Source organism: Heterocephalus glaber, unplaced genomic scaffold, assembly GCF_053883595.1.
Source record: "Heterocephalus glaber isolate CG9 unplaced genomic scaffold, H.glaber_assembly_v1.0 deba00001457, whole genome shotgun sequence".
Lineage (NCBI taxonomy): Eukaryota > Metazoa > Chordata > Mammalia > Rodentia > Bathyergidae > Heterocephalus > Heterocephalus glaber.
In genome coordinates this window covers 45,882,527-45,910,275 of record NW_028258305.1, presented here as the reverse complement: position 1 = coordinate 45,910,275, position 27,749 = coordinate 45,882,527, and the positions used below count along the sequence as shown (strand labels likewise).

The window sequence follows — 27,749 nt, the reverse complement described above, 5'->3', positions numbered from 1 at the left end:
TGGAGCCCCAGAATACAGTGCTAGAAAACACACTGGATCTCACCTAAAGGGAGGAGCCCCCCCAACCTTATCTGAGGCTAACAGAGCAGCACATGGAATATGGTGGTGTGCACCACCCATCCACGAGATACTCGAGAATAGAAAACTGATGGACTTGGCTCCTGACATTCCTTGATGAAATTTAGGCATTTGCTCTATGACTGGTTTAAAGATACTGACTCCTTATAGGAACTTTGCGGGGTGGGTTGTTGGATGGATGGATGGCTTGTCTTTGTGATATCGCCAAGTGGCTTATTCCAACCCTCATCTTTCTATTAAGTAACAAACAATTTATCCCAACACAAGGCAGGTTTAGTTTAATAATATAGTTCGCTGCACTCACATGAGGGGCCTTTTGGGCTAGTAAAGGAAGCTACACTTTCAGATCTTCTGTTTGTGGCAAGATGACCACTCAGTGTATTTAGAAACTCCTTGGTAGTCCATCCAAGTCAATTTCTGTGTTCTGCAGAGGGGCTGGAAAATACTCTAGGAGACAAGATGGTGGCAAAATAGGGCAGTTCCACTTTTATACATTGGGATTATGCCTAAGAATTTAAAATAAATGATTCATTGCTAAATCATAGATCTAGTGTAAGTCAAAGTAAAGATTCCCTTTTTCTATGTAGGTCAATGGAAGTACTTAATCTCTTTAATTAAGGCAACTTTGAGATACTGTACTTGACTGTTTTAAGGATTGCGGTTAGAGTTAGGGTTAAATACATAAGAAATATGATTATATATGCATATTTTGGTAAATACATGAAAAGTTTTAGAATACCTTAAAAATAAGGCAGTAATTTAAACTATTTCCCCTGGAATTTTGTTTACTTATTAAGGTCACATCACTTCAAATTCTATGAGAATCTCTTTTTACTATCATAAAATGAAGCGATTTATGGGGAAAGACCCAAGAGTTCTGGAGGACAATCAGCTCATTATAAATTTTCTGTTTGATATATGGGCTGAAAAATTGGATGAGTCCTAGGATGAATTAATAATATGGCTCAAGGCAAAGGAGGTAAGGTTTCTATATCAGTAACCAGATTTTAGAATACCTGTAAGCTGGAATATTCTCAATGGAATAATAAAGAATCAAAAAATATAAACATTCTGATATAAAAATGTTAATAGACCTAGAGGTTTTAAGAATGTAAAAGAAAACTAGAGAGGACCGTGATGATTGTCTTGATATAATTAAATTTTTTTTTCCTAAAATGGGCAGACAAACAAATAAGAAGTGGAAGTTAGAAGGAATAAAACTTTAGATCTAAGAGACTGTTTTGGTAAGGAAATTGTATGAGCTTCCTTTTGGGGCAAAAGACTGAAAGAAAATCTTTCAGTATGATGAAAAACATCTTGGAAATGGGTAAAAAATGTTGACCTTCTTTGGACCCCAGCACACAGTGTGAGTTAATTGCAGGTTTGCTTACAAGAATCACCCAGAGAGCTTGTTAAAAAGTAGGAAATCAAACTGGGGCTGAGCAGTGTGGGCCTTCGTACTGGCTGTCAGGAGCAGGGATGTAGTGGGGAGCGGGATGCAGTGGAGGAAGGCCTGGGCATGCAGGCAGGTGAAGGCGTCGGGTGGGATGCAGCTGAATGTTGGAGTCTGTGGGGTGGGGAGGACCCTTGAGCAGGGGCAGTGGCAGCAGCAGCAACTTGGTGGTAGTGTGGGAGCCTGAGTGGGGTGAAGAACAGTGCAGGGTGCAGGGATGGTGGCCTGGGGGGGTGTTAGAGCCCCAAAGTGAGGAGACAGCATCTGGGCATTGAGGAGCGGTCAGCACTGGCCAGGCAGGACAGTGGCTCAGTGTGGAAAGGTTTTGATGCAGGGAGTGGTCACCCTGCCCTGAGGTGCTGAAGTCCAGGGAAGGGGGCTGAAGATGAAGCTGCTAACGGAGACCAGTAACAGATGCTGGTTACACACTAGGAGCTTTGCAAATAAGTACAGGTAGGACCATGGGAGCTAGATTTTCACTACCAGGAAAAAGAAATTACAAATTTGACAGGGGACTCTAGAATTCACCCAGTAGTGTTGACCAACAACTGGAGTTTGAGATGTGAATTCACAGATGTTATCTTTTTGTTTTTATAGTTTTGTTGTTATACAGAAAGTCCTTAATTATAGAAAATATGCATAAAATATTCCAGGAGCAATGGGGGTTTATATTGGCAATTTACTCTCTCAAGATAGGCCAGTATGCATATCATGGGGAGGAGGAAACATGTTTTAATTGTCTGGGAACTATTTTTAAAATTATTTCAAAATTTAAATACAGGTATTAAGGACATAACTATAGACCTACTAAGATTTTTGAACATATGGAAGTGAGGCACCAAGACCTGGACAGTAGAAGGATCTACCTCATGAATTTCCGAGTTGAGAAGTCACCTGACAAGATCAGCAAGTTTCAACCTTAGTGTCCATATAAATTACCCAGGAGAGCTGTTTAAATTCAGATTCCGCTCCAGCAGTTCCCACGTGGGACCTGATATCTCGTGCCACTAACAAGCTTCCAATGATGTCACTGCCATGCGGGGTGAGCCGAACTTTGAGGGAGAACAAGATGGGGTTTGAGAGCATATTCCACCCGGCCTTCTCTGAGACAGTCTGCTTCCTGTGCTCATCAATCTGCTTTCCTGGTACTGAGACAAAATACCTAATTCCCACAGTGCAAAGGAGGAGAGGTATATTTAGATCATGGTTTCAGAAGATCAGTCCATGACTGTTGGGTCCAAGACAGAAACAGCACGGCAGGAGGGCTTGACAGAAGAAAGCTTCTCAACCCACGACAGCCAGGAAGCAGGGAGAAGGAGCTGGGGACAAGAACACAGCGTTCCAGGCCTGGACCTCGGTGACCCAGCTTCTCCAACCAGGCCCCGCCCCCAAAGAGCATGTTCAGCCCGGAACTCCGAGCGGGATAAAGCACTGAGTCAGCACCCCACGAGCCCATCCCTTTCTGAACACATGAGTCTTTGGGGGGGCATTTTAGCTAAACCCTAACATGCCTTTCTGGAAACTGGTGATAGAATTCATAAATTTGAATGTTCCTTCACAGGCAGCTAATAAAGTAATTGGCAATAGGCTTCAACAACAACAACAAACAATAACAACAACAGGACCTGCCCTAAAAGAACTTTCTGTCAGGCTCTGGGCATGTTTCAGAAAGTAGTATTAAGCGACTTTTATTCTTTTGGCAACATGACTAAAATCTAAGCAAAGATACTTTATCAGGGTTCTACAGAGGCATAGAGAAAAGTAAATGACAACAGTAACAAAACCTTTGGCCTAATATCCCACACTCTTTTAAATCATGATTTCCTTTATTTGAAATTGAATTTTAAAAAACTGTAACTTTCCCTTCCTCAAGATACAGGGAGGAAAATATCTAGAAGTCAATGGCGAACCTCAGCTCTTCCTTATACCCATGTCAAATCCAGATTGATTCCTTTCCTGTCTTTGTCTGAAGTAATGATCATTATTGTTGAGTGCCAAACTTGTGCCTGGCAGTGGACCTCTTAATAGGTCATTTATTCATTCTCTCTCTCTCTCTCTCTCTCTCTCTCTTTCTCCTCTCTCTCTTCCTCTCCTTTTCCCTCTCCCTCTCCCTCTCCATTTCTATTATGGACTTCAGACTTCCTGAGTATCACTTGAGGTTCATAATTTTATGGCTTTTTGTCAATATACATGTACTCATAAAATAACATACAGTAAAGTTTGTATATGTTTCATGGATCTACTTAAATGCTAGCTCATGTGCCAATCCTTTTACAACATTCATAATTAGATTTTGGGACCCATTATAGACAGAGAGATTGATGGAGTATGTCATTACACAAACACATTACATTTGGTTTCTGGGCCATTAATTTGCTTGTATTGTTTTGCTACAGTAATCATCTTTTCATATGTTTCCTGCTTCACATGTGCAGAGTTCCCTGGGGTGCAGAGCTAGATGCCACATTGTTGGGTCATAGGGTGTGCGGATTGTCAGATCTCCTAGATGGTGCCAAATGGCCAAAGTGACTTTACCATCTCATAGCCTCCCGGGCAGCATCAGGGAGACCCCTCATGTCCACATCTTTCCCAACACATATCAGCTTGTAGGACTGACAATGGAAATTTCTTGGAGCTTTGTCTGACACTTGAAACTGCTTATCCCTGCTGCTCTCTGACAATTTCCATAACTCATCAAGAGCTCTTATTACTACTGCTGCAACTATTATTGATATTCATCTTTGTTCTGGCCTGGACTGAATGCTCCATACATCTGCTTTGAATGACCATCACATGAAGTTACATCAGAGGAAAAGGAGGCTCCGATGGGACACTCACTAGGACAGACTCAGACCTGTTGGACTCCAGTATGAGTCCAACTTGCATCCTTCTCCACCTCTGCACTCCAAGTGGCACTGACTTCATACCATTTTATCCTCTGTAAAAATTCTGAAAGATTAAAATCTCTATCTTCATCTGTCTGTCCCTCTGTCTGCCTATCTATCTATCTAGTCTTTCATGATTCTGGCCAGGAAGATGGTTCCTGGCCACACGGCCTTATCTGAAGGGTAACTGGTATCTGTTGGCTGCCCTTCTGTTACCCAGCCACCAGGAGGGCTGAGGATGTCACAGGCCAGGTGTGTGAGTGGAGAAGTCTGCTGATGGACTCTAGCCACAGCCCGCTTGCCCAGGCCGCCCTCCTGCAGCTGCCCGAGGGGGCGCATTTCTCTACCCACCTGCTCTGTGAGCCATGACTGCTGCAGTGGCCTCCCTGGGGCAGGCTCTGCCTCATCTGACAGGCCATAATTTGGGTCATTATACTCTCCCGTGGGCAGTAATGATATTTTTTCTTTCCCAGACACGACTGCTGTGCAGTTGTCTCATGGGAGGGAAAGTCGATTACTCCCTCTCCTTGGCTCCTGGCTCCTCCAGGGCAGGTTGGGAGTGCAGGAGCCAGCTGGGGTGGGGTGGGGGTGTCTGAGCCAGTCAAGCTGCCTGCTCTTGTCTCTGCACTGTGGCAGGGCAGTGTCTCCAAAGTGGGGAAGGCACTAGCTTAGGAATAATGTGGGAATTGGCAAGGGCCACAGGGAAAATGCCCTTGCTCAAAATACCTCTGTGCTTTACCCACAGAGGTGTTTGAGTTAACAAATCCAGGGGAAGCTTAACCTCAGGGATGTGCTTGCCTTTGTGAGACTTATTAGGATCACCCAGCTTGGGTCACTTTGGCATAAAGACTGGATGAGCTGGGAGAAGTAAGGAAACCAGTCCTCAGGGTAAGAGCCTGGGGTGATGCAGAGGAGGCCATGCCCTTCCTGTGTGAGCCAGAGGGCCAGGTCTCAGGAGGGGAAGTGGGCTGGTGACCGGTATGTGTAATTCTGGCTTCACCTTAGGATGCTGTCAAATTGTCATCTTCCCCCAAAGCAGCACTTGGAGAGCTGGTGCAGCTCCATGGATTAAACACACTGACCTCCAGGTCAGGTGAAATGGGATCCAGTGGTGTTCTGCAATTACTTCCTTGGGAGCGTTGGCAAGATGTTGTACACTCTAAGCTGCTTTCTTGTTGTCAAATGAGGAAATGTTCTCAGAGGCTTAAGGTCCTTTACATCATTGTGTTTGTGACTCTTGAGGAGCCATTAGCCTGTAGATCTCCAGATGGGGTGCAGGGCTGCCTGTGGCAAATGCTTCTGTAGCCTGGGTCCAGGAGCCCTGGGCTGCAGGTGACTGTGGGTCCTGGGTACATCACTCTGAGTCCTCATCCAAAGCACTAGCCACTGAAGTGTCATGGTACATGGATTCAGTGGCTTATCAACAGCAGGATTTAATTCCCCCCATTCCAGAGGGTGGAAGGCTGAGGTTCTAGTTGGTTTGGTGGTGCAGTTCTGGTGAGGCCCTCTTCCGCGTTGTAGGTCTCCACTTTTCTGCCTTCCTTTGGTGTCAGCACCCTGCATAGAGACGTGAGAGAGCCCTCAGGGCCCTTTCTACAGGGTTTGAATCCCAGCACCGGGGCTCCACCCACATACCCCAGTCACTCCCGAGAGCCTCACCTCCTTGTCCTGCTGAGGTGAGAGTTTAATGTGGATTCTGAGGGACACAGATGGTCACCCCGTCCCAGGAGCAGCATCTCTCAGCACTGGGACTCAGTGGACAAGCTGATTTAAAACTCCTCCGTGTCTTTACCTCATCCTCATAGACCCAGTTTTCAAACTGCTGGTGACTTTTTTTACACCAGTAATTTAACTAATGAGCTATTTGTCTGAATTACTTTAATGTTCAGAAGTCATTGGGTACTTTTCTTTTCTAATGTAATTTCCCTGTAAGTGGGAAATGGCGTAAGGACGTCTTAAAAGTGGCTGAGTCCATTTTCCTTCTGAGAACCCCTAACAGGGGCTTCGGACTTGGGACTGGCTCTGCGTGGCCATCTCTTCCTCTTCTTAATCATCTAGGACTTAAAATGAGCACTGTTAGCCGGAGGCAGATACATTATTCTCTGAAGTGTGATCTCTGAACTCTCTCTGTCTTACTGGCTAAAGTCACAGTATCTTTCCTTGCGCATGCAGCTGATGAATCCATCGAAAGTCCAGGACAACTGGTGGCTTGTGGGACTCAGGATTCTATGTGGAGAAGCTGGAATCATGAACTTGGCTGAGATGAGGGTGGATTCCTAGTCACCGGGGCTTATAGCAGAGGCACGTGGGACTGAGGATGAGCACAATGCGGCCTGAGCAGTTGCCAGTCCCCTGCCGGAGACAGAGGAGAATATTGTTTATCATAGCTGAGTCTAAACGAGATTGCTTAGATCTCGCATGGGGCTGCTTTCCCACCTTGTGCTTCTCCAGCAAGGAGAGCCGTGCTGTGGATCCCCTTGTGGGCAGGCAGCTAGCAACCATCTTCTGAAGCCCCCCTTCCAACTCAGAACTCTGGACTGTGGTGCTGACATGCGGCTCGCTCAACACTGAAGGGTTGAGATATTTTCTACAGTCTTGAGGCCCAGGAGTGGCCACGCCACTCAGCACTGCTAAATAGCTCTGCACTGGGGCCGCAGGTTGGGAGGGCCGAGAGTTGCCCTCCTGGATGTCCCACTCCTGCTATTTGCAGACACACACAGACCTCCAAGGTCATTCTTCTGAGAAGGGGAGCAGCCAGCGCCTGTACCCACCCCAGCTCCGGGCTTCCCTTCTCGAGGCTGATCAGTAAGATCCTGATTTCAAATTTCCCATTGCAGCAGGGTTTGGCCCGAAAGTACAGCAGTCGGTATCTGACTGTGTATCCAGGTCCGCCCTAACACAGGCCTCCCCGAATCAGGTTCGGCAGAACTCGGGACCGTGCTGTGGGCACTTGGTCTAAGTGGCTTTACAGCCCTAGAGTGTGAGACCCACTGCTCCCAGGGAAACAGGCAGCCGGGACTCCGGGGGCCACTCCCTCAAACACCCCCTACTTGGGATGGGGCCCGGTAAACGCTGATTTTGCTCTGTTCTCTTCCTCTACTCTCCATCTGGGAGGACAATCTCAGCAAACGTCCACCTACTCTGCCAGGGCCTTCAGCCAACAGGAGGTGACATTTCAGTTCTGTCCCTGGGTGTGCTATTGCGTGCCAACCCTAGCCTTGGGTTCCCATTCTCTGTCATTACAGGTGGTAGAAGTTTGCTCCTCTGAACAATTGTGTCTAGAGGACAAGGGTTTTACCTTCTCCAGATTTTATTTTGTCTCCAGCTCCAGCACACACAGTGTGACCTGGGGTCAGCCATTTGTCCTTGTAAAGTGAGGCGGTGGGACAGAGTCATCATGAAGCTCTTCCTTCTTTAATTGGAAGAGTTCCTGAGACTAGAAGATGCAGAAACAACTTCACACACACTCACCCACCTTGTCTTTGACAAAGGAGCCCAAGACCTTCACTGGAAGAAAGAGCCTCTTTAATAAATGGTGCTAGAAAAACTGGCTTTCCACATACTGAAGACTGAAACTAGACCCATATCTCTCACCATGGACTAAACTAAAATTGAAATGGATCAAAGATCAAAATATTAAGGCAGAAACACTAAATCTATTGGAAGATAGAATAGGTAGAACTCTCGAAGACATAGGTGAAGGCAAAGACTTTATGAACAAAATCCTGATCACAAAGGAAATATCACAAAGAATCAACAACTGGGATCTCATCTTATTAAAAAGCTTTTGTACAGCAAAAGAAACCACCAACAGAATGAAGAGACAATCCACATAGGGGACAAAACTTTTTCCAGCTGTTCCTCAGACAAAAGACTAATACCTAGAATATATAAATAACTCAAAAAATCAGATCCCCAAATTTAAAGACCCAATCCAAAAATGGACATCTGAAATGAATAGATGCTCCTCAGATGAAGTAGAAACAGCAAATAAATATATGAAAAAGTGTTCAACATCATTGGTCACTCAAGAAATGCAAATTAAAACAAAACTAAGATTCCATCTCACTCCAGAAAAAATGGCTATTGTCAAGAAAACAGTCACAACCCCTGGAGGGGTTGTGGGGAAAAGTAAGCCTTCTCCACTGCTGGTAGGAGTGTAGACTGGTGCAACCACTGTGGAAATCAGTGTGGAGATTCCTCAAAAAGTAAAACTAGAGGTCCCATTTGACCCAGCTATTCCCCTTCTTGGTATCTTCCTGAATTAAAAGAATCATACCACAGCTATATATGCTCACCCATGCTTATAGTGGCACAGTTTGAAATAGCTAAATCTTGGAAAGAGCCCAAATGCCCAACAATGGATGCATAGATAAAGAAGAGGTATTTTACTACTCTGCCATAAAGAAGAATGAGCTCAAGACATTTCTAGGTAAGTGAAATATAGTGTTCACATATGTTCAAATATCACATGGTTTCTCTGGTGTGAGAAACTGAAAGTGTAAATAAGAACCAAAATACATAGTAGATATATTGGGAAATGGGAAGCAAATATTCAAATTGGAAAGGGATTAAAGGAAGGAGGGAGGAAGGGAAAATTAAAAAAAGAAATAGAAGGAAAATGAAAGCAAAGGTCTGTAAATAAAGAAGGTAAGAGGGCCTCAAGAGAGGGGAAAGAAATAGGAAAAAAGAATAATCTGGGTATATCATGTACAGGTACAAATTCTCTATAATGAATTAACATTGTGTATATCAAAATCTACCAATAAAATAAATTTTTAAGAAATTGGAAGGGTTCCCCTGCAGGACAGTGAGCAGAACCTTGCATCCCCAGGGCAGGCATTTGCTACACTGTGCTGGACCTTCAGACTGGTCTGCAGAGGTGGGTCATTGGTGAGAAGCATGCCCATAGTGACTTTATCCCTCCTTCGCCTGGTATCAGCCATTTGGCTGATGGGGATTTGGCATCTCAGGGATCTTTATCTCAATGTCTATGTACTCGTCTGAAATTGTGTGGGTATTAGAGAGGGGAAGACTGAGGACAAGACCTACTGGGAGGAGATCTCTGGGTCAGGGATCAGCCCAGGTTGGCGGCTCAGCCACAAACGACCTGTGAATTTTGGGAAGCCTGACTTTCAAGGATATTTCATCACCACGACATAAGAATGGAGTCTGAATTCTCTTTCTGTTTTGACGATATGATTGCAAAATTTTCCTATAGAGAAGTTCTATACCTGTCATATACCAGACATTGGGAAAGCCTTTGGAGGGATCAATGGATTGTACCATTCAGAATTAGCTCCCTGCACTGCTGAAGAACTTACTCTCCAATGTTCAAAGTTCTGCTAGCTGATGGCCCCAAACCAATATCTTTCTCCAGGTATTACCTGGGCTGACAAAGGTCCCTTCTCCCGATGTTATCACTTCTCTCCCTCCATGAGGCAGACTTGACCTAATGTCTTCATCCAAAGTTAGAATAAGTTGAGAAAGGAAGTTTAGGATGTAAAAATGAATGAAAGAGAGATGATGCCTAAATCTAGGCTGGACATGGACCTATTGGATGCAGAAGAATGACATACACATGGAAGTGGATTCGAAGGTGCTAGACCGAAGGCAATGGAACTCAAAGCTGGATAAAGGTCAACTGGTCAATATGGATTCATTCTTGTGTGATACAGGATTTAACAACCTGGCCAGACTCCTTGGAGATGGTTTTAATATGTCATGATGGCTCCTAGAAGCAAGGAGAATATTATGACTGGAAGTCATGTAAGATAAAAATACCAGAACTATTATGGCAGATGGTGGCTCAGAAAATGAGCGTATTAGAATACTGTATACTGTGTAATCTGAAGAAGTCACCAGCTGGTTGTATTTAGTTGGAGGATCCAGAAGATGCTCCATTTCTCAAAGCAATAGGAGGAGTCATTGGCATCTCCCAGAACTCATCAGTGGCCATCTCTAAAGACCAAGGCTGACAGTTGCAGTATTTAGTGAACTAATAGCAATAAGATGATGAGCTCCCCAAATAATAAAGGCCAAGTGGTAGTGCTTAGTGAGCTGAAGGAAGATGAGTGAAGCTACGTTAGTGAGGTCAAATCAGAGTGTAAACAAGTGCTGTGTGTCAGATAGGTAGATACATGGGTTTGGCAATCAAGAGGCAAAAGGCAGAATGGCCCACATCCTCATCGAGCCCTGAAAACTTTTTGGGGGTGTTAGTGTTTCCTGTTCCCACAAGTCTGAGCTCTGTAGGCTTAGAAAATTAGGTCCTGATTTCCAAAGAAGACATACGCTCCCCAGTGGATTTAATAGGAGTTCCACTGGACACTGAGCTTTGCTGCTCACCAGGCATTTTAGGCTCCTTGTACTAAGGGACCAGTGGGTAAGAGAAGAGTTATGATTAAGTGAGGGACAAGGGGCCTTTATAAATCAGGAGGTGGTAGGACTGCTCTCACATCGTGGGGGATCTCACATCTCACATATGTTTTGCCTTGTGCCTTCCTAGCACTCCTTTGCCTAATTTTAACAGTAAATGGACAAGTCTGGTAGCCAGGCCTGAGAAACGCATGATGACCAGAAGCCCTCAGAGAGAGGGTCAGGGCTGTGGCAGCTACCTCCCTCCAGGTGCTGGTGGGAGGTAAGGGGACTGAGAATAGGTAGTAGGGGTAGAGATGATTAATACCCACTGAGGCCTGCAGAACAGCTTTGATAACAGCATTATCATTCCATTTAGAAATTTTACCGAGGGAAAAAAGCTTCCATGAATCCTGGGGAAGCTGATCTCAGAACTTCGAGGAAGGGATTCTGGGTGGCTTGAGGGTGGACAGGGGTGTGCTGCCCAGATCTTCCCCTCAAGGCCAGCTCAAAGAGTATAGTTTATTGCTTTCTGCTGTCAGATCTTTCTGGGATATTTCCTCCACTGTGGAGATTCCCCTTTCTACAGGGATCAGTCACTGCAGAGGCCTGAGGGCCAGCCACCTTCACCCCAATGAGCATATTCTGAAAGCGAATTCTGGCCCCAGGCTTCCCTTAGGACAGCTGAGACTTTTGATGCAATTGCATTGCTGCTCAACCTCTCCTTGCCCCAAATCTGCATCCATTCCTTTCCTCCCAATGTCAGTCTGGAGCACATGGCTCCAGACATTTCTTGTATGCCACTGCCATCTCAGAACCTGCTCCCTGTCTACCCTGACCTGCACGAGCACTTTTAAAATATTAAGCCTGATGCAAGAATTACTATCATGTGAAGGATGACTATTCATACAGTAGATGCTCATTCAATATAGGTTGAATGTAATGAAGATTGTCTAGGACGTTTTTCAGGTGCTTGTTGCTACAGTCTCCTTAAAGGAGACTTTAACATTCAGCAGAATTGTATGAATCTTGTCAGAAAGGAAAGAGTCCTTGCTTAGAAGAGAGCAGCAGAGAGATAGGAGATTAGGTCATGTCAAGGAGGCTGGACAGCAGGGCTTGACCTGTCAATCATGGAGCAGGCTGGACAGTAGGGCTTGACCTGGCGATCTCGGAGAGTTGTCAATCACTGTGCAGAGCAGCTTCCCCTGGCCTGGATCTGACATCAGAAGGAAGAGATAAAAGATGATGGCCCCTGGGCCTTGGGGGCTCTGTCTTTTTCTCTTCCAGTGACCTTCTCTGTGTGCAGGGAAGATTTTCTCTGTTCTTTTTGCTTCTTTTTCACATCTACTTCTTTTCTTCTCTACTTCTTTTCTTCTTCTACTTTCAATAAATGTTAAGCTTTTGCATTCATTTGTTCTTTGAATGGGAGGAGAGCCTGGCATGCCTGGATACCCCAGCATCCAGTCAGCAGGTGGCAGTGAGTATTTTGGTGGATCTCGTTTGGCCTGTTCTATAGTCATTTGCACAACAACCCCTTTGTTTGGTCCTATTCTGCACCTTTTTATGAAGTAACCTGGAGAGAACTTATGTAAATTGTGTACATTTAAAAATTTGATCAAACCAACTCTGATGAGCACAGCCTGGAGTGGAGATCAGCAAACTTGTTATGTTAAGGTCCAGAGAGTAAATACCCTATGCTGCATGGCTCATATGATCTTTGTTGCAAGTACTCAGCTCTGCCACTGTAGGGTGATGACTACAACGTAAGAATGGGAGTTACTGAGTTCTAACAAATCTTAATTCTTAAAAATAGGTGTAAGCTCAGCTGTGGTCTATAAGCCGTAGATAGCCAATTCCTGACCTATGTAATACACGTAAGCTGTGAAATTCGATAGCTACTTGTCCTCCTTGGCCTGGCGTTAATGGCTCTCCAAGCTTTGTCCCTGCTGTCAGAAATTGGCCAGTTAGACACTTACTTTATATTTTAATTTTTTTAATCAATGAATATGTAGCTCAGAAAGTCCAAGCTGTGGTAGATGCTCAGCAAAAGTGCTAAAAGCTGTAAAAGGTGTTAGGAGTGGATTCCTTGTAACTTACGAAGTGGAGAAGGTAAGGCTCAGAGGGGAGAGTAAAGCCCACCAGGTAATCCATTTTTCTTCACCTTCAATGCCTTAAGATTATGACCTGTGATCCTTGGGCCTTCTGCACCTCATTGTTGTCTGGCTCCACGCACATTCTTTATATGCAGTTGCTCCCTGTGGGTGGAAAAACTGCCCAGCACAGGCCCACTCGGTGCTCAGGGCTCTAGCAGAGATCTCCTGAGGTGCCACCCTGCAGGACACTGGTACCCTGTGGAGCCCTAGCCAGGCCAGCATTCACCAGACACTGGGTAAATCTTGGGCTTTAGCAAGTTTAGGAGTTCTGCTTGGAAGCAGAGCATTTGGTCATAGGGGATGCCCAGTCCTCTCTTCCAAACTTTTCCCATTTAATCTTCTTCTGTCTGCTTGGTTCTCCTGCGCAACAATGCTGTATGTGCAAACTTTGCCAGAAGGCAACTTAAACAGCTGAGCGAGGGAGGAGGGAAGGATGAGAAGGAGAGAGAGAGAGAGACAGAGACAGAGAGAGACAGAGAGAGGCTGCTAAATGTTCTAGAAAAGAAGGACCTGAGAAAGCCAGAATCAGAAGTCTCATCCAAATTGGGAGTGACAGAAAGGGACATTAAATGTTCCTGTTTCTCACCACATCTGTCCGTGGCAGTGCTTGACCTTGAGTACAATCTGGGGAAAGTCCTGGGGCCCACTTCAAATAGCCAGGAGTGAGAAAGAACTACTCTGTTTTCTTTAACTACTCACGGTGGCCTAGAGCAGAAACTCCAGGCAGGTGAGTGAGACTAAAGGGGTGGGAGGGAGCGGAGGTTACACCACAGCATTCTTTCTTCCATTTATTAACACACCAAGCTCTCACCAGGTGCGGTAGTGAAGGTAGAAGGCTGGGTAGTGAGGTTGGGTAGTGAAGATAGAATGCTGATTTAGACAAGGTTTCTGCCCGGAATGAACTCACGGCACCTGCCAGCAGAGCACTATTAGAATGTAACCAAGAGACTGAAAGAGAAGACCTGTGTCTTCCATCCCCAGCTACTCCTGACTCCAGAGCAGCTGCACACGTTGAAGCCCCAGGCTAGGATTCTCAGTAGGCGCAGTGTAAGACCCTAGTCTTGCATACATCATGAGCCTCTTGGAGTTTATAATGCACACGAGCATATAAAGGCACTGAGGAATTTGCATAAAGAAACTTGCTTGATTTTTGTTTAACTTAGAGCAGTAACTTATCAGGCTTTAATATGCAGACAATTCACATGAGGATTTTATTAAAATTCAGTCTGGGCTAGGGTCTGAGTTTCTGCATTTTAAGAAGCAACTGAGTGACAAGGATATTGCTGGTCAAGGACCACACTTTGAGAACGAGGACTCAGTTTAGAATCCTTATCCTTGTTTAATCATTGGGTCCAGTACTTTTTTTTCAGCCTGTGTAATGTGTGTTGGCATTCGGCTAACACAACATAATGGAAGCATTTTCTCAATACGGACATGGACGTATGTGGTTGTGGGGAAGTCCTAGTGGAAATCATAGTGTCACCATCATGGATATTGTGGGCTTCACAGAGCAATGTATGGCTCTAGGAGATGACAGTTTATAGGGAGAAAAACAATAGAGCTTGGTGGAAACAGTGGCCAGGACAAAGCTGGAGGTACAGTTCCCATGGGGACCAGACTTATTTCAGGGCATGTGTGGGGCACTGAGAGACACATCATGCAGATAGTGGTATAGAAAAGAAAATAGATTTTACACGTGGTGTGCTGAAGACTGGTCAAAATGAATAGATTCTCTTAGAAGGAACTGAAGACAGTTTTTCAGAAGAGGTGAGCAGTTCTTTCCTGAAAGATCAGTGGAAATTTATTAAGCAAAGGTGGAGCATAAACTTGGGTAGAGAAGGCCAGACTATCACCCTCTCTGCCAGGTGAAGACACCGTGAGAATGCACCCATCTTTGAATCAGAAAATAGACCCTCATTAAACACCAAACCCATTGGTGCTTTGATCTTGGACTTTGCATCCTCTAAAACTGTGAGCAATAAATGTCTGTTGTTCTTAAGTCCATAGTACTTTGTTATAGCAGCATGAATGGATGAAGCCTAGCTATAATTTCAAATCTCCATCTTTCACATCAGCTTCATAAGGTAAGTACAGCGTGACTACCTCAAGTTAATGGGAAAGGACATTGAGCTTGAGGGAGGTTAAGAGGGGTGTGAAGGTCCTGCTGGGAGGAGCTCTAGCCCCAGGGCAGTGATCATCTGCAGGAAGAGAGCAGCTCAGCCTTGAGCCCTACATCCCTCACAGTGTTTATCCCAGACACTTGTTATGCTTGTAATACATGACTTAGTGAGTAATATTTTGTCTGTTTATCCTTCATCTGGACCTTGTTCCAGAAGTTATGCTTAATGAATGGAGGAGTATTTTAAAAAAAGATAGTGTGAACTCACTCTTTACAATGATTTTTACAGTTTGGATTTTACCAGTGTCATGTAGCTTTTACAATTACAAGCCATTCTTTCAACAACTATTTCACCAGGGTTTCATTGATAGACATGGTCTCTGCCCACAAGTGAATAGCACTGAGGATCACATAACAAGCCTTGAGCGCCAAGCTTGATATCTGTTTCTATTTCAGAGTCTCACCCACGATTTATCATCTGCCTCTCTGTCCATGTGAAATAAAGCCTGTACTTGTGTCTTCTAAATCCAGATAACTTTTAAAGTGCAGATGCCATTTGAGTTTGCTCATTTATCTATGGTCAGTTTTGTTTGACCTGTTCTCGATGAGCTTAGCACTATAGATTTTTAGACAAAGGGATCACGTCTCTGGTGAAATCTCAGAGCAACATGGACTCTTTATCATTAGCAAGAAAGAGGGCAGAGAATGGAAGTGGATCATCCTAAGAGATGCAAGAGGGGCATACCCTCGAATTAGGCATGAGGGTATGATCAAGCGGACTCTTGCTCTGAGAGCATAGAGAATGAATGACTATCTGAGTCCAGGCAGAGTCAGAAAATCTGTGTGGAAAAGGTAGTGTCTGTGTGAGACCTGAAGATCAAGTGGTAGTGCACAGGCAGAAGTGGGAAAATATGCCAAAACTCAGAGAGGGAAGATGTCATGGAGGGAAAGTGGGGTTCAGGACCAATGATCACAGAGTGAGGGGAGCACATGAGCAGAGCAGTCACTGGTGTGCTGCTGGGTTTGTATGGAGAGTCACTGACAAGTGAGGCAGGGAAGTGACCTGGTCCCATTTGTATTTTAGAAATATGGCTCTGCTGCAAATGGAAATTGGTTTACGGTTAGAGCGGCAGGAGACTTGGAGGGAAACTGAAAGGTGGTGGTGCCGAGCTGAGTCAAGCAGCAGACCAAGAGACAGATAGAGTTTCCCATCTTAGAGCTTGGAGATTGAGTGACTGTAGGGCCATAGGGATGTGGTCAAGGCCCATGTGTGGTTGGCTGTCTCACATCCCAAAGAAGCCATCGTTGCCCGAGATGGGGAACCTGGGGAGAAGGAGCTTTTCTGTTTTGTCATGTTTTGTTTGGGAGTGGAAAGTGATGGGTGAGGTTTAGTTTACATGAGCTGAGGTATACTGAGCCACTATGCAGGAGGTAGCTGAAGCTCAGACTGGAAAGAGAGCTCCAAGAACAGACCACAAACATGTGTGGGACAGACCTAGGTCAGTGAGCCCGAAGGAACTGGAGGAGAGGTCAGGAGAGGAAGGGACCAGCGGAATTTCAGCATAGGCTCCCAGGGGGAGGAGCCTCCCGGAGGGACAGATCCCTTGGCAGTGCTAAGTGTATCACCACCCCTGCCCTGCTCCCCATCTTAGGGCCTCTGGCTTCATTGTCATGATTCAGTTGTGTGGCTGGGGGAGGTTACAAGGAGCATGCACTGAGTGATCTGGACACTGAGACAGTGGCAGGACTGGAGGTGTAGGTGTGACATTTTTTGAGATATGCACGGTCAGCATTTTACCATAGCATCAAGATGCCCAGGCAGGAAAAAGACCCAGGATGAAGAGGCAACTAAGAATGTCACCTATTGTATTTATTCATATATTTAAAATGTTCATAGGGTCAAAAACCATATAATCATCTCAATAGATGCAGAAAAGACATTTGACAAAATCCAGTACCATTCATGATAAAAACGCTAAAGAAAATTGGAATAGAAGGTCTTTATCTCAACCTGATTAAGGCTATCTATGAAAAACCAACAGCCAACATCATACTAAATGGTGAAAAACTGAAAACTTTCATGCTAAAATCAGGAACAAGACAAGGATGCCCACTATCACCACTCCTGTTCAATATTATTCTGGAAACATTAGCCATAGCAATTAGACAAGAGAAAGAAATAAAAGGAATAAAGATAAGAAAGAAAGAAGTGAAACTGTCATTATTTGCTGATGATATGATATTTTACACAGAGGACCCAAAAATCTGTCAAAAGCCTTCTAGATCTAACTGACAGAGTCAGTAGAGTAGCTGGATATAAGGTCAACACTCAAAAAACAATAGCCTTCTTATATGCAAATAGCAGACCCATTGAGAGAGAAATTTGGGAAATAATTCCTTTTACAATAGCATCTAAAAAAATGAAATATCTAGGAATCAACCTAACAAAGGAAGCAAAAGACCTCTACACTGAAAACTACAGCACTCTGAAAAGAGGATCAAGGAGGATATAAGAAAATGGAAAGATATCCCTTGTTCCTGGGTAGGAAGAATCAATATAGTGAAAATGGCTATACTTCCAAAACTACTATATAGATTTAATGCAATACCAATTGAAATTCCAACAATATACTTCACAGAACTAGAGAAAACAATCCAAAAATTCATTTGGAAGCAGAAGAAACTTAGAATAGCAAAAGCAATTCTGGGCAACAGAGATATGGCAGGGGGTATCACAATCCCCAGCTTGAAACTATACTACAAAGCTACTGTGATAAAAACAGCATGGTACTGGCAAAGAAACAGACCCGAGGATCAGTGGAGTAGATTAGAAGATGCAGAAATGGCTCCAGACATACTCAGCCACCTCAGCTTTGACAAAGGAGCAAATTGCCCTCATTGGAGAAAAGATAGCCTCAATAAATGGTGTTGGAAAAACTGGATTTCAACCTGCCAAAGATTAACACTAGACCCATACCTATCACCATGCACTAAACTAAGATCGAAGTGGATTAAAGAGCTAAATATTAAGACAGAAACAGTAAACTTGCTGGAAGATAAGTTAGGTAGAACTCTCAATGACATTGGCGTAGGAAAAGACTTTATGAACAAAACTTCAGTAGCACGGGAGCTAACACAAAGAATCAACAACTGGGATCTCATCTTATTTTTTTTATTTTTACTTTTTTGGGGGATCTCATCTTATTAAAAAGCTGCACTGCAAGAGAAACTACCAACAGAGCTAAGACACAACTTACAATATGGGAAGAAATTTTTAGCAGCTGTACCACAGACAAAGGGCTACTATCTAGAATATATAAAGAATTGAAAAAAATCAGACCCCTCAAATTCAAAGACCCAATTCAAAAATGGGGATCTGAAATGAACAGACATTTCTCAGACAAAGAAGTAAAAACAGCAAGTAAATATATGAAAAAATGTTCAACATCACTCGTCATTCGAGAGATGCAGATGAAAACAACACTGAGATTCCACCTCACCCCACAAAGAATGGCTGTTATCATGAAATCTACCAGTAACAAATGCTGGTGGGGGTGTGGAGAGAAAGGAACCCTTCTCCACTGTTGGTGGGAGTGCAGACTGGTGCAACCACTGTGGAAATCAGTGTGGAGATACCTCAAAGAACTAGGACTAGAGGTCCCATTTGACTCAGCTATTCCCCTACTGGGTATCTTCCCCAAAGAATTAAAAGAGTCATACCACAGCAATATATGTGCACCCATGTTTATAACATCACAGTTTGTAATAGCTAAGGTTTGGAAACAGCCCAAGTGCTCATCAACTGGAAACTGGATAAAGAAGATGTGTTTTTTAATAAAATGGAGTACTACTCAGCCATAAAGAATGAGAAACTAGAGACATTTATAGCTAAATGGATGCATATTGAGGCCATACTCTTTAGTGAAATAAATAAGACACACATGTGTAAATACCGAATAGTTTCTCTAGTGTGAGAAACTGATAGTGTAAATAAGGATGAAAATGAATAAAATGAATAATTGATAATTTGAAATAGGAAAAGGTCCAGAGGTGTAGGGGTGGTGGGAGGGGAAGGGGAAAGGGAAGAAGGGAAAGGAAAAATTATGAGAAAAGAAAAAAATGGAAACAAAGTCTGTGTAAATAGGGAAGGGTGGAGGGGGTGAAGGATGCACAGGTAATGGGGAAAAAAATAAGAACTAAGATACATCATGTACAGGTACAAAACCCAATGATAAATGTAAATGTTTGTATACCTAAAATGTACCAATTAATATATAAATTTTAAAAATCACACACACAAAATATAATAAAATAAAATAAAACGTTCATATAGTGCCTATTGTCTTCAAGGATCTATGCTAAACTCCACACTGCAGTGATGACTGAAGTACAATTGTTGTTGTTATGGGAGGAGTGAAAGGCCTCAGTTTCCAGCTTCCAAAGGTTGGTAGAAATTAATAATTATATGCATTATGACCGTGCAAAATATTACAAAGGAGAAGCATCAGGTACTATGTGAATGTGGAGCCGAAGGGTTTTTAAGCAATTTGGAAGATCAGGGGAGAACTCTAAGAAGAAGAAACATTGAATACCTGAGAACTGTTGAGTAGACCATTGAGTGGGTGGTAACTATTTGAAGAAGGGCAATGGGGGAAGGCAGCAGAAGAAGCTTGAGTGAAATAATCTGCAGCAAGAGGAAGCCTGGCATGTGGAAAATGAAATGCCTCCTGGTATTTGGAGCAGAGAGCTGCCGTGCAGACATGTGTGGTGAGCTGCAGTGGAGGCAGGAGCTGGACTGGCAGGATTGGACGAATTTGGGAGCAGGGGAGGTGTTGAGAGGGAGGTGAGCTGCAGAGTGCTGTAATCAGACTTGGACACAAAACCTCACTGTGGCTCAGGATGAAGACAGTGTGAGTGTGAACATGAATGGATGCAGAAATTAATTGGTGGATGGCTTTGAACACTTACAGTGTTTAGCTTTTATTGAGTGTGCACTGATGTCAGCAATTGAGAACAAGCTTGGAGCACGCAGGTGATTGTGTTGGATGGAGGAGAGGAAGAAGTATATGTTTCTGAGAGGCTTAAAGTCTTTTAAAGAGATGAAGTGCTGAGCCCCTGTTATGGCTGTGTCTAGCTGTCCCCCCCAAAGCCTCAAGCGGTCATGGGGGGGCGCTTTTCAGACATGGCTGGATCTAGAGAGGGTGATGTTGGGATCAAATGTGTGATTCTGGTGTCAAGGGTGTGTGATTACTGAATTAGCCCACTGATTGGTTTGGCACAGTTCTGGGTGTGAGTAATGGGAAGGCCCACCCTGGGTGTAAATGGTACCTGGTCTAAAGTCTGGCAGCCTGGATAGGCTATAAGGGACAGAAAGAGGGCTGCTGTGGTTGCTGATTGTCACTTGCTGCTTGCTGCCTTCTGCCCACCATGGACTGCTTCTCCTCTGCAATGCCGTCTGCCATGCCACCCTACCTTGGAGCCAGCCGACTATGGACTGACAACTCTACACACTGTGAACAGAAATAAACCATCCTCCTTTAAGTTTGGGCATTGGGTATTTTGTCCCAGCCATGAGAAAAGTAACTAAGGCAGTCAGCTAGAGAAGAAAAGGCACAGACTACCAGTAAATCAAGAACTGAGGGGGACAAGTCCAGGGTTTTAGTGGGGAGGGCTCCAGGTAGAGTGAAAGGGAGAATTATAAGTGGTCCATGGAGAGATGGATCTAATGCTTGGGTTCCCAGAGGTGGAGGGTATGAATGAGGAGGCTCCAGTGTGCTCCATGAGAAGAGGCAGGAAGAATAGTTTCCTGGCTGGGACAGGACAGTGAAGGAATCCTGTTCTCTTGACCATCACAGGGGGCTCCCCCACCTCACAAAATTCTGGAGATGTTGGGCTGGCTTATTCATTCATCCATCTATTTATTTAGGAATGGACACCCAGAGGAAGTTTTCTCCTCCTTGTCACTTCTCAGCAGAGCAATCAGCTTTGCAAAGCTTCTGATTTTAGGGCTGATCATGTTTCTTTCCTCCCTGGAAAAGGACTATTTGCATGTTTTTATGAGTCTTATTACATAGCTTTATAACTTGTACATGTAACAACAGTGAGCCAGACATTCGTGGTATGTGTCTCTAGAGAAGTCATCAGTAGAACATAAAAATGTAAATCCATTTGGAAAATCACAGACCAGTTATTGAAAGTGAAGCCTGCAGAACATGTGCCCCCTGTGATAGATTAGCAGAGGCCCAGTGACACACATTCTCAGCTCAGAAGGACTCTGCAGACCATCTGGAAACAGACGACGCTTAATAATGCAGAATAATAAAATCAGCTCAGTTCCAATTTACAAATGGAACAAATTGGCTAATGAGCGATTATACTGATCTAAAGTGAAAGGAAATATTTTTTCTAAATTTGTGACAGAACTAGGGGTTGGGAGGTGGAGAAAAGATGGTCAAAGATTCCTGGCCACTTTGTAAACCCTAGACGAAGCCAGACATTTGAAAACAAGAGAACATAGATTCCAGGTGGTTGATTCTCTTTGCAAAACTGACCTGGCGAAACCCTCTATGAATGACTGTACTTTTCCTGACAAACAGATATCAATATCTAAAAATGCTTCCTGCAATTTCTTTTCACAAGGCAATAAGACAGTTTCAGACCCATAACAGCTCACTAAGTGGTATTCTCTGCTTTGTCACCCCCGAAGCCATAACCAAAGAAATGAAAAGGTAAGAAAGCTAAAGCAAAAATCAGGGGTCACCTACTGTAACTCAGTGGGGGCTCTGTATATCTGACAGGGCAAGCCAGGGTAGCTTTACACTTTTCTCATTTCATCAGGTTGTCCTTCTAAAATCTTACAGGTCTTTCACGAGCAATTAAGACCATTATTTGTCTGTCTATGAAACAGGGTACCGAGAACCTGAAAGTTCATGTCACCTATAATTGAGAGGCAATTTAGCTGGAAGGACTGTGGCTCGGAAGTGACGAAAGGCAGACCCAGGGAGCCCAGCACCATAGTGGCTCCCTGACACCGGATGAGTGTCAGGCTCTGCTGCTCTTCCAGCAGTGCTGTGATCATTCTGCAGCAAAACCCAGAGATTTCTGTGCTAAGTTAGCAGTTTTCCTGGAATCAGCTCACTGGAATCGGGAGAATTTTCTCAGGTACCCAGAAATGTGTGAACCTGCCGCCCTAGCTCATTCCCCCAGTTCTGGGATAAATCAACCATCCATTTTCCTTTCTGACACATCACTGAAATATTGAACAAACCTAGGTCAGCATGGTCTTGTTCTAGTTTGGGGCTCTGGCAGTGCTGTGCTGCTCCTGAGCTCTGTAGGTGCTTATGTCCTTGTGAGGGCATCACAGCCCTGTGGCCCATTCTGCTTCCCCCCCCCACCACCACCCAGCTGAACGGACAGCATCACATCTGGGTCTGTGCCCAGGTTGCACATTCTCTGTTCAGGATGCTCTGCTACTGCTGCCCCCTGAGAGGTGAGAAAGGGCTCCTCAAGGGTCTGCTCTTTTCAGAGGGGCCATGGACAGCATGTTTGCAGCTGCCTCCTGGGATTTATCCAGGGAGACAACTAAGGATGGAGAGAGAGACGTAGAAGGAAGGGAAGGCTTAGTAAGCAAAGGGAGATGAAGGAGCAGGCAGTGCTGGAGGTCAGATGCTGTAAATGAACCTCATGGGACTAAAATTAAGATTGTTGGCAGGTCTGAGGCTCTGCTGGATGCCCTAGGGGAGATTCCACTTCTTTGTTTTTTCAACTTCCATAGGCCACTTGCATTCCTTGACTTGTGGCCCCTTATTCCATCTTCAAAGTCCCCAAGGCCCAGCTGAGTCCTCCTCACCCTGGTATCTGTGTGATGCAGATCTTGTCTGATTCTCTCTTCCACTCATAAGGACTCCTATAAGGGCCCCGTGATTACATTAAGCTCACTCAAATGACCTGAGATAACTTCTCATTTAAGGCCAGTGGTTACCAAAGCTAGCTCCATCTTGCCTCCTTCCCATATCCCCCCACGTACTTACAGGTCCTGTTAATGAGGACTTGGACATCTTCATGGTGAGAAGAAGCACTGTTCTGCCTACCTGAAGGGAACTAAATTCTTTCAGTCTTCTTTTATTTTTATTTTTCCAGGACTGGGAGTGAATCTAGAGCCTTAGCACTGAGCTAAATCCCCAGGCCTTTTTGTTTTTCATCTTGAGGCAGGGTCTTACTAAGTCAGTAAATTGCCCAGGCTGGGCTGGAACTTGCAGTCTTCCTGGCCCAGGCTCCCCAAGTTCTGAGATTACAGGAATATGCGCCACTGCACCCAGCTCCTTTCAGTCTTCACAGTATAGAGACAGGGAACAGTAGGGACTCAGCCCTTGGAGCGGCTATCCCAGCAATGGCCATTAGAACTGGACAATGGCACGGCAGTGTACACAGTGTTGTTTGTTCTCCCATAGTTTTAGATGATAGCTATATAGCAAGAGCTCCCCCATCTGCATCTTCAGAGAAGGCTGTCTTCCAGAGTTCTGTCCCGAGACTCAGCTGTGCAGTGGATACCTTTCCTCCAATATCCTGGCCGTGACTACTATGGACTGAGAATGTCCAAGCTTTTTCTTCATAAATCACCTGCAGCAATTTACCAAATTCTTCTAAAATCACCTTTCTTTGTAAGGATTCTGGAGCCCACATCTCTTCTCTCTCGCCCCTTCTACGCCATCACTATCACTTCCTGATCTACTATATTTACTAACCGTAGCCTTTTGCCAGGTCCTTCTCTCTCAAATCTCCATCTCTTATATTAAACCCTTATAGATGCATCCAGAGCAATTGTATATTGATACAGAGGGATATTTCTGTATTTTCTGCAGGCAGAGGTTCCCTGCTTCAAAAAATCAGCCTAACTCATCAACACATACCAGTAGTATTGCGTATCTTTAAACTATCATCTCATACTTATTTTATATCACCACTGTTAGCTTCACCCAGCCAGTGCTGCTAGACTTTACTGTCCATGTGATTGGCCATATGTGCATTTGTCCTCCTTGGTGGTCTGTGGGCTACTTCAGGGGAGCAGTAGTGTCTTTTCTTAGTATCTTTCTTATATCCCATTTGCACACTCCCCAGACCCTCGGGAGATATTCAGTGACCCACTGCCTTCTCCTACAGTCTGTATTTTTGTCATCCTTCAGGTCAGCAGCAACTATCAGGCAGAGAGGCCCGACTGCTATACTAACCAGAGGCTCTGTCCATCTTGGCTGTCTCAGGCCGCTTGGAAGCTTCGGGTGAAGCTGCTCCTAGTGCTACTAATCAAAGTCCAGCTGGCATCTTCAGGTTTTCAGAAACAGCTGCCAAGAAACGACTCTTGGCAACTGCTTCCTCTGGGTTGTCATTGCCTGTCCTTTAGGGTTTGGCTTCTTGGAATTTGATTTCTTTTTAATGCTTTGCTCTTGGAAGAATCAATGGGCACAGTTCCCTCCAGGAGTGAAGGCTGAGCTCGGGCATGTCCAGGTGCAGTGAGGAGGAAGGTGTCCCGACGTGTTGGAGACTTTTGTCTGAGTCTCACCTCCTCCTGCTTCCTCTTGGAGACACTGACCGCTGTGAGATGGGATGACAGCTTACTCCCTCTGAAATTGTCCTCTTACTGAATTAACTCATTGGCCTCATCTTTGCTGGGATAATAGGCAACTTTAAGGAGAATTAAATCTTCCTTTGACAGTGTCACAGTGTGGACCTTTGTAATGATTAGTTTCAATTTCCTTCTGTTATGATTGCAAAATATCCTCAAATACATATTTCACATATACTTTATGAGACCTCCTTATGTTAATTATACTCAACATTTGCATTCCTAGGACCCATCTTCAAAAGTTATGTTTTTGGGTGACTATTTTGTGGTCTTCAGACACTTGCATGAATATGCAGATTTATGTCATCCATGAAGATTCCCATGACAGCGTCTCATCACGGGCACTTACCACAAAGGGCTATAGAAACAGTGCTGAGTGCAGGAGGGAGCAGCTGGGAAAGGGCAGCAGTCCCTCTTCGCAGGTGCAGGGTGCAGGTACCGGTTACGTGTTCTCCAGGGCCCAAGGGAAAAGCGGGAGCTGTGTCTGCAAAAGGATCAACAGTGAGAAGGGAGGGTCAGAACGGAGGAGGCAGTGGCGGTGCCTAGACGAAGCAGTCGGCCAGCAGAATGCTCCTCAACCACCCCGAGCTCTTTCCTTTGCCGCTCCTACTTTGCACTCAGAAAAGGTACAGAAGAGGGCATTACAACTGAGCAGCAGCACAAAACGGCCAGCCGTTCCCCACAAGAAAGTCTTAGACTGAGATGTGGGCTGTAAATCTTGGGCTTTGCATGCCAAGAGGCAAATTGCACTGATCTCGGGGCTACTCCGCATTTCCCTTCTCCGTGAAATACTGACAAAAGCCTGGCCTGGCCGCTGGTTTCCAGGGGTTCAGAGTCTTGCCACCATGTCTGTCTTGGCATTCCACCTCCACCACGTCCTTTACCAACAGACCGGAGCCAAGATGTGCCTGTTTGCTGGACAGAAGTGGAGGTCCACATTTCTAACCACAGACTAACTCTGACAAAACTAGGATCATCCTGTGCCTGAACCTCTACCGTTTTTCCGGTGATTGCAAAAGCTGATGGAGCTAAGTTCTAAGCTTCTGTTTGCAAAAATAGAATCCTCAGGGATATGGTCACTCTGTGACCTTTGTCCCAGACTCTGGAGGTCAAACCAGCTTCTTCAAATAACCCTTCTGAATCATTCCTGCCAGCTTGTATTTGTCTTAAAACAAATGATTCAAATTTTCCCAGATTAGTATTTAGAAAAGTATTAAACCCTTCCTCAGAGACAAAAGAGAAAAATACAAGCCAAAGGAGTTTTGAAGTATTCTCTAATTACAGAATCTGATTTTAAGCTAGTCTTAATATTCCACGCACCCAAATACGTTTTTCTTGGCCCCACCCCTCCTAAGAAAAACGATTGTGAAATAAGCATGATTCCCCACACTAGCCACCTTTCTTTGGGTGGGACAAAATACTCAACATAAGCATCTTAAAGAGGAGACGTTCCTTTTGGATCATGGTTTAGAGGTTTCAGTCCATGGCCAGCTGGCTCTGAGGCAGAAACATCATGATGGGAGGGCATGGCAGAGGAAAGTTGCCTGCTTCATGGCCCCAAGAAGGCAGAAAAGGTAAAGATCCAGAGAGGAAGGGGCCGGACACCAGATGTGGTCCCTCGGGTCACACCTCCATGACCGCCAGACCCACCCAGAGTGTGCATTCCTGAGCCCCTAGGTATCTCTCAAGCCATCTAGGTGGCTGTCAAGATGAACCAGCCCAGTGTCCTGGAGACCCAGGAAACCTTTAGGTTTTGTGCTTTCTCTGGTGAGGAGCACACAGCACTGGGCATGCTGAATTCAGAGTGAAGGCAAGCCTTGGTGGGCCGTGTGAGGCCGTGCTTAGGAACAGATACTGAATTTCCTGTCTGCATTACCTGGTGCTTCCTGTTTACGGGTTGTCTTTGGAGCATGAGAAGGAAGGCGGCCACATTTTTCTGGCAGTTTAGGCATCCTTCTGCAGTGCAGCTGGGAGCCTGTAGGAGAAAGGCAGTAAACAAATCACTGGCTGCTGAATGCTGCCCCCCTGACTGGCTGGGGCTGCCTGCAGCCTTTGGGGAAGGCAATGAATGAGACCTGCAAGGAAGCATGAATAATATGAGTCTATTTACTTACAAATGTGTAAAGGTCTCACACAGCTCAGGATAGGTTTGAATAAATATGCTGCTTTCTCAAGATCAACAGCCCTCTAGATCTGGAGACGGAGGCCTGCTGCTCCCCGGTGCCGGGCTCCTACATAAATAAAAGGTGTTCCTGGTGCAGCTGCCAAATGTGACTCAGTGCTGAATTTCCAAGGGTGTAGCTCAGGAAGGGGACAACCGCAGCGCTGATGGGCGTGGGGAGGGTGACTGCAGGCAAAGTGTCTGTGCTCTTCGTTCTCCTGTTGAGGTCTTGGGCGGGGTACATGGCCGCCAAGCCTGTCTGGCCCGCTCGGATATCCGCCTCGCGTCCACTGTGAGCAGTGGAAAAGAGGCCAACGACGCATGCAGCAGACACAGAGTGAGAGTGAAAGAGCAGACCCAGGGTGGAGACGGCCAAGGAGGCGCCGAGACTACTCTTCATGTCCAACTGTGCTGCCTGTCCCGTGCTGCCTCTCTTCTGCGGGCTCCCAAAGAGATTTTCTAATAGGCAAGGCCGTCCTTGGCTGAAAGCCTTGCGTCTCTGTTAACTTACAGGAGAAGATCCTCATTACTGACCGTGATGCACGGAGTTGTTTGTGGTGGTACCAGCCTCCCTGGCTCCACCTGCCACCACTGCACATCTTCAGCCAGGGTCCGCTTTTCTTGGCTGAGCGTGCTACATACCCAGTGTGTATCAGTCAGTGCTCTTCAGAGAAGCCCACCCAAGAGGATGTCTACTGACTGACTTATTTTAAGGTGCTTCCTTAAAAATAAGGTGATATGGGAGCTGGCAAGTCTGGAATCTCTAAGACAGGCCACTGAACTGGGAGCTACAGCAGGGTTTCTATGACAGTCTTGAGGCTGAATTCCTTCTGCAGGAAACCTCGATTTTTACTCTGAAATCTTTCAACTGGTGGAAGAAGCCCTCCCACAGTTAAAGGTAAACACCTGTATTTCAATGAGTGTAAA

The 27,749-nt window shown here is 45.1% G+C and overlaps 1 long non-coding RNA gene across 1 annotated transcript; it reads right to left on the bottom strand.

The window, feature by feature from the left end:
* Positions 1-1,180: 1,180 nt before the first annotated feature.
* On the bottom strand, positions 1,181-27,217 carry LOC147827080 (uncharacterized). The gene is made up of 3 exons (XR_015453245.1): positions 26,776-27,217; positions 26,538-26,636; positions 1,181-25,145 (listed from the first exon to the last, which is right to left on the bottom strand). It is a non-coding gene; the product is annotated as an uncharacterized LOC147827080 (long non-coding RNA).
* Between the last annotated feature and the right edge of the window lie 532 nt (positions 27,218-27,749).